At 43.0% G+C, this 13610-nt stretch overlaps 3 non-coding genes across 3 annotated transcripts; all 3 read left to right on the top strand.

Annotated features, from left to right (window-relative positions):
* Positions 1 to 3701: 3701 nt before the first annotated feature.
* On the top strand, positions 3702 to 3776 carry trnat-ugu (transfer RNA threonine (anticodon UGU)). Its single transcript has one exon. It is a non-coding gene; the product is annotated as a tRNA-Thr (tRNA).
* Positions 3777 to 5241: 1465 nt separating this feature from the next.
* Positions 5242 to 5315, top strand: trnat-agu (transfer RNA threonine (anticodon AGU)). Its single transcript has one exon. It is a non-coding gene; the product is annotated as a tRNA-Thr (tRNA).
* A 2586-nt stretch (positions 5316 to 7901) lies between these two features.
* On the top strand, positions 7902 to 7974 carry trnap-ugg (transfer RNA proline (anticodon UGG)). The gene has a single exon. It is a non-coding gene; the product is annotated as a tRNA-Pro (tRNA).
* Positions 7975 to 13610: the final 5636 nt, after the last annotated feature.

The following is a 13610-nucleotide window of genomic DNA, read 5'->3' as shown; positions in this document are numbered from 1 at the left end:
GAGCTCATTTCATTTCCAACATTGAGGCTAAATGGCCGGGATCAGTTCATGATTCTAGGATCTTCCGAGCATCCTCACTGGCACAGAGGTTTGCACAAGGCGCAAGAATTGTACTTACCCGAAGGAGTGTACTTTTGAAGTAAGGTGTAGCATAGGCAGAATTTTGGTGATGTAATGAGAGGTCAGGTGTAGAGGTCATCTTAAGGAATTTAAAGTGCTGTCATACTTTATTATAGATAGCCATATAAGGCACATTTTGCATCAAATTGCCAAGTCTTAACACATGTATATCCATCCAACATTTCTCTTATTCTGCAGGAGAGTTCAATGGTGTCCTGCTTGGGGACAGAGGCTATGCATGCTGGCCGTACCTCTTCACGCCATATCCTGATCCAGGAACAAGGGCATGCACATGCACATGCACATGCACATGCACATGCACATGCACATGCACATGCACATGCACATGCACATGCACATGCACATGCACATGCTAAAACAAGGGCACGGATAGAAATGACCTTTGGCCAAATTAAATACAGGTTCATTGCTTAAAGTTCTCAGGCACCATGGCTGACTTCTGACAGAGCCATCTTAAATTAATAGTATACTTCATATTTTATACATTTTGTCTTGTGGACAACTTTTCAGGCTCAAGTCTTTCCTCCTTGATTCCCTGCAGGTTGTAGTGCCTGAAAGGACTCGGTTTCTCCTGACACAGTGAGGGACCTATACAGGGACCCATATTTCCTTTGATCCTTATTGTTGTGACCTTTGAGTTAGAACTTCTTTTCATAATTTAGCATTGACACAGTAGCAGTTTAAGTCAGAGCAAGAGTAAGAAGGCTAAATATACAGAGATGATTTATAACTTTCCACACGTTTAGGTCATGGCACCCCACTGTGAATATAAATGTAAAAACACATTTCTAACACTTTGCATGAACCGTACAATAATGACAAGTTTGAGTTCAAGTTGTGTTGAATTGTTTAATTATTATTACATGTTTCTCAAGCTGTGGAGAGAAAACAGAATTAAATACAGTTCACAACACGGAATTCTCCTTTATCTGAATTTATACTAACAAGCAAGACCTTGAAACGGGACACGGAAATCTTATTTCACTCCTTGGCGATAGTTGTCTTTTCATCTGACGACTGTATCTGCCACACAGAAGTTCCTCGTTAGTATAATGGACAGTAACTCTGCCTGACACGCGGAAGATCGGGGATCGATTACCTGACGAGGAGAGCTCGGTCTTTTATCAGCTGCCTGCCACCAAGTGATGATTGCTTTGATACTCTCACCCATCTTCGGCCTAAATGTCAATAGCCCCCTTCAAATGGCCTAACATGAGGCCAGGTTGCTTCGGTCAAAAGCCCTTTCCCGTTCACTGTGGTGTTGAGTGCAAACCAAGACCTTATAATCAATAATGTGCCTTTTGCTAATGATTCTGTCCTGCCCAAAGCACTGTAGAAGGTTGTGACAACACAGCTAGTTGAGCTGTGGTCAGAAGATTCTCATGCAACAAGTGTCTTGGCTGTTGTTTAACAGGGCTCCTGAAGCAAACAAATAGTAGGCATAGCATTTGGAAGCAAGAACTCTTTGGAGGTAAAGCGGCCGTAATAATCTTTAAACTAGATGATGCAGTGCCAAAATAGCAATACGACATGGCATTGCAAAGCAAGGAGTAAACTTGGGTTGCCTTGCCAGTGAAAATGGTTCTCTAGGAGAAGTCTGCAATGTCAGAAGTGGGATTTGAACCCACGCCTCCAGGGGAGGCACACATCATTGTACAAGTACAAAATCTTCCTGACCCTTATTTGATCCCATACTGCAGGAGCATGAAACAGCTGTGCTTTGTAAGGGAAAGAGAAGCCAGAGAAGCAGCGAGGAAGCTGCTAAAAGATGCCAAAGCGTGTTGTTGTAGCGCACGTGCAGTGTGTGTGTGTGTGGAAGAGCAGAAAGAGTGTAAAAAGACTGAGTCCTGCTGTATTACTCAGGCTGCACTACAGCATCTATTCACATGCACGATCCCACTACTGAGCAGCACGGGGGCTTTGCCCTGCTCCGTTTCCCACCTGGGCCGTTGCACCCCTCCTTAGACAACCTGGTGTTCCCGGGCTACCCCAGGCGCACCATATCCATACCCAACTTAGTGCGGACACCCGATGGACATAGTCCTCTGCAGCTCAGAACTCCTGAGTTCAAGCGATCCACCAGCCTCAGCCTCCCGGTAGCTTGGATTACAGGCGCGCCGTCGCTCCCGGCGACAGGTGCTCTCATTCAAGCAGGTTTTGGGCTTTTTGATCCTGACGTCATCAGCGAGCTAATTTGCTGTCGAGGAACGAAATAAAGCATCTTTTAAATGTTAAAGGCTGATCAGTGATGAAACATTTTGACAAAATATGACTGACTGATCAAGTTTGACGTTTGATATCGATGAAACATTTTTCTTTGGTGCTCCGTAAAACCTCAATTTCTGATCAGCTTCAGAGGAGTTTCTCATTTCTGCTTCTTTAACACTGACAGATCAGCTCACCAAACATTTAAAAAGGAATGCCTCTAAATGTCCTCCATCAGGTGTCTCCTTTTTCTACAGTTTTATTTCAGATGTTACACACATTAGCCTGTTCTCAGTCATGTAGGAAAGTAGTTCTCTTCTTATGGGAATCATCTTTATCACATTGAAACACGCTGTTTAAATACACAGATAGGAGCATTTTCAGTGCCAAATATTCAAAGTTTGCTTTGTTAAAGGAGACATATTTTACCTCTTTAAACAAGTTAGAATTGGTCTATGGGCTATACAAAACATGTTCATGAAGTTCTTTGCACAAAATCACTCTCACATAAAGAGATTTCACCAGCTCTATTCTTGCCAGTTTCAGTCTCTCCCAAATTGAGCCGTTTAAAGGGCTCTGTCACTTTTATGCAAATAAGCTGTGAATTAAGGGTTCATTTGTTTTCAGTGCAGAGCTTCTGCAGTCTCCAGCCTGACTCACCTGTGGTGCGTTTCTGGAGACCCAGGTGTCCAGCAGCAGCTCCAGTCTCTGCCGGTGATACCTCCCGGTGGTTTTCACAGCCACGAACAGGTCAGCCTGTGTGAGCCGCTCACCGCTCTCCTCTCCCGGGCCAGCCGCCTAAAATAAGTTGAGAAAACATCCGCGCCCCCTGCAGCCGGCAGCTCCTTCTGGTGTCCGCCAGTGAGCAGAGCATCCCGGCCACCAGCCGACAGGTGACCGCGGCGACAGCAGCGCGAGGTCCCGCTGAGCTGAAGGCGAGCCTTGGTCCCCCGGCAGGCTTCCACATGTTCACTGCGTGGATGGGTTCACCACTTCGCTCATGGACAGAAAAGAAGTGTTTTCTCAACAGCGGGACCTCGCGCTGTCGCCTTAAGATGTTATTATTTACGTCAACATGGTGCCATAACTGTTTACAGCAGAGCTTCAGGAGTGCTGGACTTCCAAAACAGTCTGTACTTGGAGGCACTTCATCTCATGGCTTTAGTTATTCTTGAGGTACAGAAGATTAAACTGGGACTTAATCCGATGTTTTCACATATAGAGATAATTTGAATAACATCATGCCCTGTTTTATGCAGAGATCACATGAATTTGGGAAATAAATCACAAAAACCACTTCCTGAGGTGGATCCAGTTCCTGCTCTTTATTCCTTCATTAGTGTTATGAACCATGTGGCGCTGTGGCTTAGTTGGTCTTAGTTGCCTGTCTTGTAAACAGGAGATCCTGGGTTCAAATCCCAGCAGTGCCTGTGGTCCTTCAGAGCTAACTATGACTTAGCATATAAAACAGCTTATTATCAGGGTTCTACTAAATGCATCTCACTGGTCCACTTAATAAAAGGGCATATAAATAGCCCACAGCTTTTAAAGCGTCATTTATGCCTATTTTATGCTTAGTGTAATTTTACTCCGTTAACATAACAAGTCAATTGGTTAGGGTCAGGGGTGTCAGCTGACCCAATACTATACAGGGGCACAACAGGGGCACAGAAATATGATGGATGCAAAAAATTTTTTGCAGTTATTTCTTTGGAGGAGGTCGGACAGCCGTTCTTGCTCACATTGGTTTCTAAGCCTGGTTTTCACAATCTTGAGCTTTGAGAAGGACCTCTCAACTTAAGGAGGCAGCTAAATTAGCTGTCTCCTTAAGTTGAGAGGTTTTGTGCTTTATTTCCATCATTCATCTTGCTTGATAAAACGAAATGTCATCAGCTGCCTGTAACTTAGTTTGGTAGCCTACCACAAAACAACCTGAGCCATGTACAACGTTTACTGCAAGCTAGCTGTCGGTGTTTTTTTGCTACCTAAACAGTAGCTGGCTGTCAGATTATTTATGGTCACTAAACGTCCTAAACTCGACATTGGATTCGAGAGAAGTTGATTGTGATCATGTCTTGTAGCCTAGGCACTGTGTACACATTTCAAGCTCACCTTTCCAGGCAGTCAGGGCAGTTGCTCTACTCCCACAGTGTCTCTGCCGCCCGGTCGCGTGCGCGCTTGTTTTTTTTTCTAGTGAAGCGTGCTGCTTGCCCCCCGCAACGCCCGCGCCCCTCCCTTTTGCCTAAATCTCCAGGTGTCTGGTGAATCTGAATGATTGACTCTGAAGACTTTATTTTTAGAAAACTTCAATCAAAATGACGCATTATACAGAAAATCATGTTGAAATATGAAATCATATTTGCCTATATTATTTTTTTCTCCTGTGCACGTCACTGATACCGGGGCACCTCAGATCTACAGGGGGGCACGTGCCCCCGTGAAAAGGGTCTCGCAACGCCGATGGTTATGGTACAGTAAGGTGGAGGTTCTCCTCCTGTCACACTACATAACATCAGAATGAACGTAGAAACCGTGAAATAGTCAGAGTTAGCGTAAAAGCTGAGGGCAGGACGTCATTTCCTTAAAATATGAAGTGTAAAATAATAAGTAAAAGCATAAAAAAGTCTTGTAAAAACAGGGTAAATGACTTGGCGTGTAATAAGTACACCGCTTCATGAGATCAGGCTGTAACTGGTGAAAGTGACTTCCTCATGAACACCAGGGTCTGAGTTGAAAACCCAACAATATCTGCAAGATACGATGAAGTTTTGAACCAATTGGAGGCACTTCTACTCATGGCTTTAACTTTTCTTGAGGTACAGAATCACAAAAACCACTTCCTGAGGTGGATCCAGTTCCTGCTCTTTATTCTTTCATCAGTTGTCCAAACCATGTGGTGCTGTGGCTTAGTTGGTCAAAGTGCCTGTCTAGTAAACAGGAGATCCTGGCTTCAAATCCCAGCAGTGCCTTAAGATGTTATTATTTATATCAACATGGTGCCATAACTGTTTACAGCAGAGCTTCAGGAGTGCTGGACTTCCAAAACAGTCTGTCCTTGGAGGCACTTCATCTCATGGCTTAAACTATTCTTGAGGAACAGAAGATTGAACTGGGACTAAATCCAATGTTTTCACATTTACAGATTATTTGAATGACATCCAGCTCTGTTTTATGCAGAGATCACATGAATTTGGGAAATAAATCACAAAAACCAGCTTGCTACTCTTTGGCTCGTTGGTCTAGGGCAGTGGTTCTCAAACTTTTTTGGTCATTCCCCACTTTGAACAAGTGGGGATTTCCAAGCCCCACCTGCCCCGGTCGCCCCAACAAAAATATTGATAAATTACATTTCAACTCGATTGAACTAACACCAAGTAACATCATATTTTATAATGAATCAAAATCAATAACATCAAATAACACAAAGTTCAAAAAGAGAAAATAAAAGCGTTTAATTTGCAATCTGTGCAAAAAACAAAAACAACTAAAATTTATCCCTGCATTAGTGGCTGCAATTAGCCTGTTTTGCACTGCACAACTTCTCAAAACGTGGTTGCAGGCTTGAAACTGCCACTCTCAAGTCATGCTCAATGTTGAGCTGAGATCTGTATTTTGTTTTCAGAGATGCCAAAGCTGAGAAGCATGTGGTTGCATTTCGGGATTCTGTATGTAACTTTATATGAGGCCATTTGTGCTTGACTGTTAACCGACGAAGCCTTCAGGCGTTGCTCCTGCTGTCGATTTTCTTTTAAAGAAATCCAGTGGCTTGTTAACGTGACAGGGGTGTGTTATAGTGATGGGATACTCGAGTTTGTATGAGTCACTCACTAAAATGAATCGGGTTTTCGAGTCACTTGAATCAATCACCCAGAGTGTGCGCCACGGAAGGTACAAACAAGTTCCAAACCACGTCCCAAATCATTGTGAAGAAGGCTAAAAATCAAGAAGTTTCCAAGGCCAAACATTTATTTTTCTTTCTTTCTCTCTAAAAAAAATTCAAATAACCCAAATAGCCAATAAATTAACATTCATTGCAAAACAGTGCAAAATTATAATAAAATGTATGAAACTGTGCACGAATAGAACATTTAAATAACCTAAACAACAGTGCAAGAATAATAATATTCTAACATTCAACACTGCACCATTAGAATAAAATAATTATGTACAGACTGAATGAACTCCCGCTTCCTTCAAAATAAAGCCGGAAGGGAGAGGGAGCTGTGAGCTGCCTGTGAACTGTGAGTCGAGTGTAAATCATGAGTCCTGAACTGTGTGGAGCAGAGAGCTGGCGAGTTTCTCGGGTATGGGAGGGGCTCTACGAGCTGGGAGGGAGCGCGAGCTGTGAGCTGTATTAGCGCCGCTTCAGCCACGGAGCTAATACAGCAATTAGCTTTATACATTTACGCAATTGCAGTTAGAATAATAGTTGTGTGGCATGTCTCCTCTTTACAGTTAGCTGACAGTAGCAGCGGTGAGTCAGTGAACGAGTTAATGGAGACAATGACTCATAACTCCTGAGTCAGTAAAAAGAATCTCGAGTTTTGAACGATTGACTCACGAATCGCACATCACTAGCGTGTTATCTCCAGGTGTCTCCTTAATTTGTTTGGCCTCATGCTGTCCGCTGCTAACGGCTTCAGACACAGAGCACACATCGGTCTGTCCTCTGCACCGACCATTGCAACCGTGAATCCTCGACCAAGATAGTGTTTGTGATGGTGCTGGCTCCTTTTTGGTCCGAGCCACAAATATCATCTTTATTGTCAATAAAGAAAAGCATTTAAGATGGGCATAAAATTTAAAATTTCCTCCCGTTTGTCGCGCCCCACTTGCCATGTCTCCGTTCCCCACCAGTGGGGCGCGCCCCACACTTTGAGAAGCACTGGTCTAGGGGTTTGATTCTCGCTTTGGGTGTGAGAGGTCCCGGGTTCAAATCCCGGAAGAGCCCTTCCCTGGTCTACTGGCCTTGTGTCTCTGCTTTGCTGTGAAATCAGAGAATGATTGAGTCTATGACTATAACATTGAATGCATTTGGAATCAAAGCCATAAATAGGGAAACACAGCTCAACCCTCCACCACTCATTCTGAAGTTGCTTGGAGTCCTTCTTAAATGAATTTCTTATCTGGAATTTGAAAGACAGATCCACGCATAAATACCTGTACCATGTAAGCACACCCTCTGCAGTATTATCTAAAGCAGTTTTGGTATTTGTTCTATAAATCCAGATTGAAACGCTTCAAGTCAATGGTAGAGAAATGGAGATATAGGCCTGTTCTGTCTTAAAGTTGGGCTTCTTCATAAAATGTGATGTGAATTGGTGGAACCTGGCGGTGAGTATTGACTCATTGGTCTCCGGAGTTTTTGTGGGCTGTTCAGTATATGTGCCTAATAACTTTACTCATGTTGAGTGAAGGGTGAGCCAACTCCAAACAATATAGGCTCATTGCTCTGGAAAAGTCAAAGAAGAAAGAAAGCAATCACAAATTCCCAGGATTCCATGGCTACGTCAGCGGTTCGCATGCTCTCACGAAACGCAAAAAGACCACCTTTTGGCTCGTTGGTCTAGGGGTATGATTCTCGCTTTGGGTGCGAGAGGTCCCGGGTTCGAATCCCAGACGAGCACTTCTACTTTAACAAACCTATACGGAAAGCTTGATGGTTAACTTTGGGTACCTTCCTTGATCTCAAATGCGTCTCTCTTTGCTGCCCCAAATTGTTAATTAAGAGTGCTGATAACAACTGCAAAAATGTCCTGTCTTACTATATTGTTTGGAGCTGTAGCAGTTGGCTCTCCCTTCACTCAACATGAGTGAAGTTATTGAGGACATAGACTGAACATCCCCAACATTAAAGCCACTGACAGTTAAGTGAACAACTCTTCTTTTTTTTACAATGCGATGTTTAGCTAGACAAACCGTTATCCCGGCTTTTACTTGGAGTTTACGTTGACCCTCCACGAGTTTACACTCACAGCTAGGATTTGTAGTGTTACAGATTCATTTACACATACTTTTGGCAACTAATCTCCACGTTAGAAAAAGAGAAATTTGAAATAAAAAAAAGATGGAAGAAACACTGACATTGAGTGAGCTGAACTGAAAGTTGTAGGATGTTTCTATTCGATGATCGAACGTACCTTCCGAGGGTATCGTTTTACTATCTGTGGCCCCGGGCCCTTGCATGACGTCTAAAGTTGCAAACCCTAGCTCGTTGGGCTAGGGGTGTGATTCTTGCTTAAGGTGCGAGAGGTCCAGGGTTCAAATCCCAGACGAGCCCTTTCCTGGTATTTTGGCCTTGTATCTCTGGTTTGCTTTGAAATCTACGCATGACCTAAGGCCTGAGGCCCCGTTTACACGATAGGAAGACGCAGATATTTTCCTGCGGTTTGGCCTCTCATTTACACCAAAACCCTGTTTTTATCCCAGAAAATGATTATTTCTAAAACCTCCGGCCAAAGTGGAGATTTCTGATAACGCTGGTTATGTGTTGCCGTGTCAACTTGGAGAAACGGCGTTTTAGGTTCTTAAACGTCACATTATGTGCCAGAAAATGCTTAACGTCATGCGAGCGCCTTATGTTTACAGTTTGTTTGGCTACTGATCAGGATTATCATGGATGATGTTAAAGTTCTCCTAATTTTTACGTTTGTGCAAATGATTCTGGCCTTAATGCATTTGCCACCCCAAACCTGCTCGCACAGTTCAAAATAGAGGAGCACCACTCTTCCCTGGCCGCTCCTGCGCCCAGTATCCACTGACTGTCTATATTTCCCTCTTATTGTCTTCAGTTTTGTTGTGATATTTGCTTGCGTTATCTCCTCCTTCAAATAAGGAAAGTCCTCTGAAGATTTTGATTGGCTTGCAATCGTTTCTCTAAATACCCGGCTATGTGTAAATGTGGCCTAAGACTACGTGTCAACTTGTGGACAACTTTGTTAGTCCATTGTTGCCAGTTAACTGGAGCCTTGCACCTTTCAGCAGCAGCTGTTACCGCAGAGCAATCAGTTCCCTCTGCACTGAGGATCATATGAAAGCAGCTCCTGCAGCTTCAGGTTAGTGTCACAGGGCTCTGAACTTTGTGTTAGTGCAGTTTGGCAGGAGCAGGTCCCAGGCAAGCTTTAATTATATTGCACCAGAATGAGGTGAGTAACTTCTAGTCTATCCCAGTGCTTCTAAGTGGTGGCACTGAACCTCTGCTGCCTTAAATGTCTGAGGCAAGCGGAACCTCATTTGGTCGCAGCATTACACTATAAATATGCAGTTAAGCTCAACAGGACTGGGCATGTTAAGGGGGGGTGGTGGTTGGACCCCACTGGTCTCTAAATGTACTCAGGACATCATATGATGTCCCTGTTTCTGCAGGGTTTTGTGGATTTCTTGTGTGCTGATTGGAAGCATCGCCTGCATTCCTGCACAAAGCGGTAAGCTGATCCCAATCACAGCTCAGCAACTAAAAACAGTTTAAATTGACTCGGGGTGTAAATGGAAGGCTGATCTTAATTCTCTGTTTCCTCACCCATGTATTCAGTTTATGGACAAGATCTATCTAAGCCAACATATCAGAAACAAACTGGAACCAGTGGTTCTGGAGCTCCTGGCAGCAATTACCAGTTTGAAGATGGGAGCTGGAGCCTTTCATCTGACACCAGCGGCGAGGACGAGCCAGTCTTCACTCCTGTGGCCGACGAGGATCAAGTCTACGCTTACAAATCTCGGTCCCGCTACAACAAGAAGCGTGTGCTGTTCAGCCAGTTCCGCTACACCCCAACAGAATCTGAGCCAGACCACGGCAAAACATCTCAGCACAAGGTTCAAGTTCAGAGCGGCTTCTGAGGATCTTTCTGGTGAGGCTCATTTTACTCTGCATGTGTGCTCTCTGTAGCTGCTGGTAGGTGACTGACTTTCTTTGTCTTGCAGATCTGCATATTCTAGAGGCATCGCTGCTGCTACCGCTTGAATAAATGGCTTTAACTTGAATACCTTGTTGCTCCATCAAATGGCTCCTAGCTGTCTCTGGGTCATCCAGTTGTGGGTTGGAGGGGATAGTTGAGGGTCTGACAGGTTGACATGACTTAATCCTATAAATAAGGTGTTGGCATTAACTTAAGGACAGTATCTGATCAAAGGTGAGCTTATGAAGGTCTTGACGGCTTCAGCTTGGAATGCATTCCCAACTAAAAATGGCTGAAAAGCCAACTGCAGCTCTCTGACAGCAGTGGGTAAAGGTGTGGCCTTGAGCTCTATCAGAAGATTCCACTGCTGCATATTGTGCTGAGGGGGAAACCTTTACACTATGTAGCAGTCCTCACCCTACAGCTCTGGGTAAGGGCAGACCCATCAGATGCTGGGGCCATGTGAAACCTGGACAGTAGCTTCTGCAGTCCATGACTGAGGATGGCCTCATAATATCGTCTGTGGTTGCAAAGGTCTTGTACTCTGAATACTTGTAATGAAGCTTGTGCTATACAAATCAAAATGTGGCAGCTACTTTTAGTGGCTTGGGAACAAAATGTATTGGCTCAATGTTGTCACTACCTGGAAGTAAGTTGGATCAGGTGGTGGGGACAAACATCTAGTAGAGGACCCTATTCATGACATCTGAAACACAAAGCTGAGTATTTTTATTAAATGTACATTACCATTGAGTTTGGGTCATGTGTTTGATAACCGTGTACAATTTCTTTCAGGTTTCCAGCTTGATCACAAGACTCATATAGAGACAATTTGTACGATTCTGGCTTAAATATTGACAAAGAACTGATTTTGGTGGAAAATGCCCAACCTGCCTGATGGAACCACATTGCCCCCTAGTGGTCTGCAGTGTTGATTAGTTGAACATTTAAATCCCAGAGGACTCAGTAAAATGGACAATATATGCAACAAGTAACTTCTAACGATGTCCCTTCGGTATCTATTTGGTATTTGTTTAGTGTCCCCATTGTTAACACAGAAAATGAACATTGTGTGGCTCACTATTCATATGTCACGATTTCATAGATATTCATCTGAATTTTGAAAGTCATAATTGTCTTTATCACGTGTGTTATTTTGATGTCTTTATATTACAAGTCTATGTTATATCTTTAATCTGCATATCTTAACAAGATGTGGTGTTTTCAGAATCACCGAGACAAATGTTCTATGAGATGGGAGTAATGGAGAAATAAGAGTTTTCTTTGTCTAAATCCAGAAATCCCCATATAGCACAAATCACCTTACACAGACATGCACACAGTTCAAGCATGTCATTGGCTGAAAAAGTAGTGTAAGCACCGCCTCCGAGAGTCAAAACCCGGAACCCGCGGAAAACACAGGCTCTCTAGTGCTCTCTAGTTCTCTCGTTTGCTGGCTCGCTTCAGGCGTCTGCTCTCTTGCTTCTTGCCTCTTGTTCCAGAAGGGTTCCAACCCAGAGTTTCAGAAGGAGATTTGAGCAGAGAACAGCTGCTCAGAGAGTTTTGGAGATGGTTTAAGCAGAAGAGAAGAGCTCGCCGGAGTTTGGGAGTTTTCCCATAATCTCAAGAGAACGGAAGGACGTGTGGATAACGATGCAGCGGACGACCGGAGGAGACCCTCCAGAACCCAGTGAGACCCCGGAGACGAGAAAGAAAGACCCGAACAAAGAAACAGATTGAAATACTCTGAAGATGCACGTTTTACGTGTTTTTGTTCGTCCCTCGCCATCCACGTCCTTCTACGTCGCACGTCCTAACCTCCGCTGTTTCACGCCATCATCACCTTTTCCTACCAAGAAAGCCAACTCCAAGCAACCTTTTATTAATCTTCTGTGAACTTAAGTTCACTTCATCAAAGAAGCAACTGAGAAGTCCGCTAAAGTCAGCCACCACAGCCAGGAAGGCCCAGAGAGCGGAAGAGAAATCCCCTCGGACCCCGCGTGGCCGCTGCCGTGTTCCAAACCGACTAAACAGAACTTCAGCACAGTAAGACCGACCCGTTTTCACCTTAAAGTGGGTTTGATGGATGTCTCGAGGCTTTCACAGAATGATAAATTAATCCGAAATGTCAGTATTTAGCTTCAAATAGTCAGCCAACCCAAACTATTTGAATACATCCAGTATCTCTCCATTCCCATATTTTATTTTATATTCACTAAGTGTTTTATATAATCACCCATATTCCATGCATCTCCTGTTTGTTTAAAGGTTCATGTCTAAGATCATATCATTGTAATAAACAGTTAATATATCTATATATATATATATGTTATAATCACAGATTGTGTCGTATGCTTTCTTTACGTAATGTCTGTCCAACCAAACGAGAACTTCACGAAAGTAGCGAGATATGAGACTGAATATTAATTGAATATTAATCGAAAGATTAATTTAACACCTGGATCGTAAGATTTCGAACAGTTTTCCTACCTGACTGTGACTTAAATTAAGTCAAAACCTAGGTAGGTGGTGCCCTGAATTCAAGGTAAGGTTTATTTGAGACTGTAAGAACATCTCATAAATCCTTATATTTAATATGTATATAAATACCCGGTAACGGTACACCAGAGCCCGGGGAGGGTTTGAATAAATCCAACAACTCTCATGGATTCTGTCCATTACATCAGATTTTACAGATCAAACATCTATTTTGTTCTACATTTGGATGCAAGAAGACGAGCCAGGTGTTGGAATATATTCAGTTAAGTCGTGAGCTGTACAATCACACAGTGGACTGTGCACAAAAGCATTCACTATCCTGTCTGGAACATGAACAAACATGTGTGATTAATACTGGGCATGATGCAAAAGCAAATGTTCCATCTATATGTGAGAATCAGATGTCTTACCTGGTCGTCCCTACAGCAAGGACACTGCCTGTGGGGAATACTTGGTAATAGTCGACATATATTGACATATTAAAATTAATAATTAAAAGAAAAGCTTCTGTGGACTTGTTTCCGCACTTTAAGTCACTCACATTGTAAACCTGCAGGTTGCAATTTAAATATAAACATGATAAAGTTTGGTCTTTGTTGGATTTTATGAAAGTAATTATGAGGACAGATGATGTGAACTACTGTAACAAATGTTAGTTTTCAGAATTAAAACAACCTGGGGATATAAATATTCTCATTTTCATGAATAAATATGAAGTTCAGGTGTGACAGTCAACATTTTACAGTAAGAAAAGACTTTCTCAGAAACTGAGACCCATATTATAAAAGAGCATTATTCAAATAGACGCATTTTCCCTTTAAATGAGTTAAAAATGTAACTTTAACTTCAGTGTATTTTCAGTACAGTTCC

Source organism: Odontesthes bonariensis, chromosome 2 (assembly GCF_027942865.1).
Source record: "Odontesthes bonariensis isolate fOdoBon6 chromosome 2, fOdoBon6.hap1, whole genome shotgun sequence".
NCBI lineage: Eukaryota > Metazoa > Chordata > Actinopteri > Atheriniformes > Atherinopsidae > Odontesthes > Odontesthes bonariensis.
This window is presented reverse-complemented; position numbering and strand designations above follow the sequence as displayed.